Below are 6,151 nucleotides of genomic sequence, written 5' to 3'. Positions count from 1 at the left end.
GCCAGAGATGGAGCCAATGACCTTGCCCGTACTAGACCAGTGCTCCACCACTGAGCTACGTCCCCAGCAAATGCCACGAATTTTTAAAGTGACTTTGCACGTTCACTATTGCGGTTATTGTGGCATGTTTCTCTTTTTCATTGGTGGCTTTAAAAAAATTTTTTTTAGGTGTCGATGGACCTTTATTTTATTCATTTATTTATGTGTGGTGCCGAGACTCGAACCCAGGGCCTCACACGTGCTAGGCGAGCTCTCTGCCACTGAGCCACAACCCCAGCCCCCCATTGGTGGCTTTTCCTCCTTTTTTTAGCAAAGAAAATGCCCAAGTGCGTGACAGAAATTGGCACTCAGTTTTTATTGAATGAATACAACTAGGTTTTAAGAATCAATTAAGTGCACTTCCACACCATCCTCTTGTCTCCTTTTACTAAGTAGAGAAGGAAAGCTCATTGGGGGAGAGGAAGATAGGAAAGAGGGCCCTGGAGATCACTGAGCATTGTCCTCTTTGTTTAGAGGAAGAAACCGGACCAAACGAGGGGACAAGTCTTGCCCAAGGAGACCAGCATGGTGCCCAGTGCAAGAAGCCTCGGTTTTCTGTCATGCAGTTCTGTCCACTCCAGCGCAATGTCTCTCCTCTGTCCCTGTGGGTTGGCGTTTTGGTTATGCGGATAAGGACAAACGAAGGTCATGGCACCCCAATTTAGCCCCCCAAGATAAGTTCTGTACATTAAAGACCAGGGCACACTCTGATCATTAGATGTGGGTAGGTGGGTGGGTGGTTTCTTTTCTTTTCTTTCTTTCTTTTTTTAAGGTATCTGTGCTTACTCTTTGGAACAATGTTTCCACATAACCTTGCAGAGGAAGAAACACAGAAAATGAAGAAAACACTATTTCCGTATCACTCCCCAATAAGGAAGTGCTTGGTTCTGTCAACACCCGCTCTGGCCCCTCCTCTGTAGGTGGACAGAGGCACAGATTCCACATCCATGGAGATCTGCATCCTGGTCCCACTCTTGATGCAAATGAGCTGCGTGATCTTCCCCTCTCTGGGCCTCAGTTTCCCCCTCTGTAAAATGGGAAGAGGGTGGAAAGGATGATGCCGGAGATCTACAAAGTCTCTCATGGCCAAATGGCATGCTGCTATTCTCCAACTGACTGTGATAGGGACTGACAGACGTGAGAGGAACATGAGGTTAAAGGAATAACTCGGACTGGGGATATAGCTCAGTTGGCAGAGTGCTTGCCTCGCATGCACAAGGCCCTGGGCCCTGGGTTCAATCCCCAGCACCACCAAAAAAAAAAAAAAAAAAAAAAAAAAAAAAAAAAAAAAGGACTAAATCTACGAAATGAGCCCACTGTGCTGACCCCACACGCTTTCTCTTCTGAAAAGCAATTTACCTACAGCCTGACCTGGCTTAAGTTCACAGGAAATGTTGCAGTCCTCAGCAAAGACCTCTTTTTATTTTTTCTTAAATTTTGATTTTTTAAAATATTTTTAGTTGTAAATGGACGCGACACCTCTATTTTTTATTGATTTATTTTTATGTGGTGCTGAGGATTGAACCCAGAGCCTCACACGTGCGAGGCAAGCGCTCTACCAGTATTTGCTGGGGTCCCAGCAAATAATCTCTTATCCGCAGGAGACATGCAGGCCTGAAGTGAGAATGTGACCTACCCTGCCTGAAGACGGGGGCTGCGTTTGTGACCCTTACACAGACCAGATCCCAGAACTCAGGGAGATGAGGATGATCCCTCCAAACCCTAAAATCTGTAAGAACATGTTCCAACTAGAACCAGTCAGCATGGACCGCAGGGACCTAGAATGGTCACGGCAGTGGAGACTTGAAAGTCTGAAGTCATCCTGCTGGCAGTCAAAAGTCAAGAGGCAGGCCTCAGGGTGACTCTCTAGAAACTTCCCTGGGGCCCCAATAAAACTGGAGGGCAGGAGGGGAACACTGTCCCTCTCCTCTCCGAGAGGACCCACTCTCTCCCTTGAGAGTGTCCCCTTTCCCGGGTCCTATCCTTTCTCATAGACTCATGCCTGTTACTCTGAGCAACAAGTCTGAAATCTTTCTGAGGTGTTCACAAGAATTGGGGTCCACGGAGGGCCTCCGTGCTGCCTCAGTTTCGTGCAAGGCCCCAGCCCTGTAGCAATTGTGGGGCAGTATTTACTACATGGGATCAGGGACATCTGACGTCCACGTGGGTCATGTGACTTCTGACTGGCATACTTTCCACCTGACTGAGCATGTATAACATGCACCAACAGTCAAGGGCTCGAGGGTAGTACATATCCTCCCAGGCTCACCGTCTCTTGGCACTCAATTTTCTAAACCTGGTTTTCTAAAAATGTCACTGAGGGCAGCCTGTGCATGGGTCACGTTTGTTGTTTTGCTTTTGCAATGCTGGGGACAAACCCCAAGGTTTCAGGCAGGCTAGAGGAGAACTCTACCACTACGCCAAACCCCAGCTGTGTTTTCATAGTTAGATGCTAACCGCTCTGAAATGCCTCCAGATTCCAAAAGCAAGCTCAATTAAACAGCAAAATGATCACAGCTGCTCTTTCTTCCTCAGTGCCCATGTTCTCCCTCCTCAGCCCCGGTAAAGGTGTCACGAGCAAGCTGTGGCATTAACATAGACCAAACACATCTATGTGTGTCTGTCCACAGTTTCAGAATTGTGGCAGTTCACTGAATACTTGTGGGTCACCTGGTAGTCTTAACCCAGACAAACACAAGTTCTTTTATTCCAGTCTTAATTTCTAATATCTGTAACACTCAAGTCACATATCACACTGTACGTGTGTGTGTGTGTGTGTGTGTGTTACAGAAAGGCTAAGAAAGGGTTAAAGCAACCACAGGGGTTCAGGAAGTTGAACTGAGAGCAAAGACAGTCAGCGGACACAAAAGCATGTAGTCACTGCTTGTTGTCAGATAAGATTAAGAACCAGCAGAAGAACTTTTCAGGGTGCAGAGCTGTCAAAGCACAGGAACTTGTCCTAGGCAAAGGTGCAGGGTGAAGGCAGTTTCAGAGTGTCAGCTTGGAGTGTCAGCTTGAGGCTGTGTCTGGTCATCATGGGGAGGAGAAACTGCATTCTACTAAAGCCCAAAGACACAGATTTGGTTTTTTATTGCTGTGGTGATTTGTGATTATCCTGGGCAGAGCTCTTGAGGAGTGACCAGGAGATGGGGTCAGGATGCTCCTCCTTTTATGGGCCTTGAGTGAGGGGATTGCTGCATTCAGTGGTCTGGTTGTTTCGATAGGAGTGTGATATGCCCAAGTGTCCATGTGCTTCTGATTAATTCTGTAAGTCCCCAGGTGCGGGGGCGCCTGGCGTATAGAACTCATGCCAAGGGAATGTGCCTAGCGGATAACAGTCCATGCCAGAGGTTGGAAACTTCCTCTGGAAGATGTTGGCAAGGACTCGTCGTAAGTTGGGCTCTGCTAAGGCTTTCCCTGGAAGACGCTGGCAAGGACTCGTCGTAAGTTGAGTAAAGCTGGAGCCCCTTCCTCAGAGTGTTAATCTCTCTTCCTTTTTTGTTTTTCACCAGAACTCACAATATTACGTGGATTAATCATGTTTAATAAAGTTCTTCGGTTGAAGGATGATGGGAACACAAACAGTTCATATGAGTCAACTCAATTCCAGTAAAATAAAGTTCATTTGTTTACACAAAGCACTAATATTCCTATAGGGAATGGTGGACATTCTGAAACAATATGTCTTGTGATGTTTTTGTTAACTTTTACAAGATTCCCAGACATCTAGTTACATATAAGTGATTCTCTTAGCTTCAGTGATCAACATATTTATTACATCTGGTTTCTTCTACAAAGTAATGAGCCTCCCACAGAAATACATTATATTTAGTTCAAAAGAAAAGTTTTAGTTCTTTTAGATGAAGAATTTTTTACTTTGAAGATAATAACTTGGTTCTTAATAGTATAATATGATTTAACATAGCATAGACATGTAATTATAATCATGAAAAATTAATAACAAATTACTAGAAGTTATAATTAATCTTAGCGGTAAGAGATCAAATAGAAGTTAAACTTCAAAGAAAAACAAGTGGTATACATCAACTTGCTTTTGTAAGTTTCGAGTCAAGGATAGTTCATTGTGGGGAAATGTCAAGTAAGATGAATGTGCCAGGTGGCGCTAATTGGCTAACTGTGCAGACCTAACTTCTGTTATCTATTGATAAACTTCTAAGAACTTTCTTCTTCATATGAAGTCATAAATATTTTTAGTGAAAAGTGTAAAGGTATATAAACTGTAAGAAGAATTCAATAAACTTGTCAGCAACCTAACACTGACCTGAGTCTGTGTGGTTGCTGTCCATCGCCGACGCTGCGCCGCCTAATCACTCGGGGCTTTTACATTTCAGGCCATCAAGGACCCCTGGACTCTGCTGCTTGGGCTGGTCCTCGGCAGTTTGGCGCCCGAACAGGGACCTTATTGGTAAGTGTCTTACTCTTTTCTTTTGTTCTTTTCTTTTCTTTTCAGGCGGTTGGCAGCTAGGATACTGCCCGGGGAGCCGCGGTCCCCTCAGTAACAGAGACTGAGAAAGAAAGGGCAGGGATTGGAAAGGATGGGTAATACAGAATCTAAAGAGAGAACTTTATTTCTTGATATAGCAAAGCATTTATTAAAGAAAGGAGGTGTTACTGTAAGTTCTGCACAATTACGTCACTTTTTTCAGTTTATACAGGAATGTTCACCATGGTTTCCAGACAGAGGCGCTCTTGATTTAAAAATATGGAAACAGGTCGGTCGTGATATGAAAAGTTATTATAAGTTATATGGAAATGAGAGAGTTCCTAAGGATGCTTTTGCATTATGGGGTTTATTTAGGGATTGTTTTGATACAAAACCACCAGCTGAGCAATTGGAACGAAAATTACTGTTGTCCCCAACCAGTGATCAGGAGCTTACTAATGATCAGGTCATAGCAGTCTCTGCTGAAGATAATCAAGAAACACAGGGTGAGAATCGTGATACTAATGAAGCTGATGATGAGGGAATTCAGGAAGGCGATGATCCTGATCAATTGTCATCCTCAGATCAGGAAGACTTGGAGGAGGCTACTTTTAGATATCATAATGAGGACTATCCTCCTTTTGTGGCCCCTGTTACTCATAAACAAAAATCACCTAAACAAAATTTAGCAGCAAAAGTAGGATTTTTAGGGGCTGTGGCAGAGGCACAAAAGGTCGGAGATCTTAGTCTTTGCTGCCCAGTGATTTGGGCTATCGATGAAGGAGGAGAACCTCAATGGGAGCCTTTATCATTCAAGATAATTAAAAAGTTAAGAACAGCTGTGAAAGATTTAGGACCAACATCTCCTTATGTCCTCCAGTTAGTAAAAAATATTGGCTCTCAGTGGCTTACGCCTTTTGATTGGCAACAAACTGCTCGTTCTTGCTTAACTCCCGGGCATTATTTACTATGGAAAACCGAATATGAAGAGCAGGCAAAAATGACTTTACAATCTCAATTGGCTAAAGGTCTTAGAGATAGAAATAGAATATTGCTGGGACAAGTATTAGGGACTGATGATTGGGCTTCCCCAGCTGCTCAAATTAGATTACCAAGAAAAGTGTTGGAGGAAGTTTCAAAATTGGCTGTAGCTGCCTGGAGACGCCTTCCGTCCTCTGATACAAAAACATCCTTTTTAAGTAATATTAAGCAAGGAGGTATGGAACCTTATGAAGATTTCTTAGCCAAATTGGAGGAAAATATTTCAAAAATAATTACTAATCCTGAGGCTGCTGAAATATTGTTGAAACAATTAGCATTTGAAAATGCTAATCCTACTTGCCAGGCTCTCTTAAGGCCTATTAGAAGGACAGGGACATTATCTGATTATATAAAAACCTGCATGGACACGAGTCCAGCTCATATTCAAGGGATGATTATGGCAGCTGCTTTTCAAGGAAAAACTTATGCCCAATATTTAAAAAATATCAATCAGGGAAAACCCCAAAACACTCAAGGAAATCAGCCAAGGTCTTCTCGCACTCCAGGAAACTGTTTTTCTTGTGGCCAATTAGGTCATTTTAGTAGGGAGTGTCCCTCTCGGCCTCCTAATATTAATTTTCAACCACAAAATAAGCCTGCACTTAATGCTGGAAATCCAAAAACTAT

This window comes from Sciurus vulgaris, assembly GCF_902686455.1.
Source record: "Sciurus vulgaris genome assembly, chromosome: 1".
NCBI classification, from domain to species: domain Eukaryota; kingdom Metazoa; phylum Chordata; class Mammalia; order Rodentia; family Sciuridae; genus Sciurus; species Sciurus vulgaris.
The sequence above is the reverse complement of the archived record's forward strand: the minus strand, read 5'-3'. Positions refer to the sequence as shown.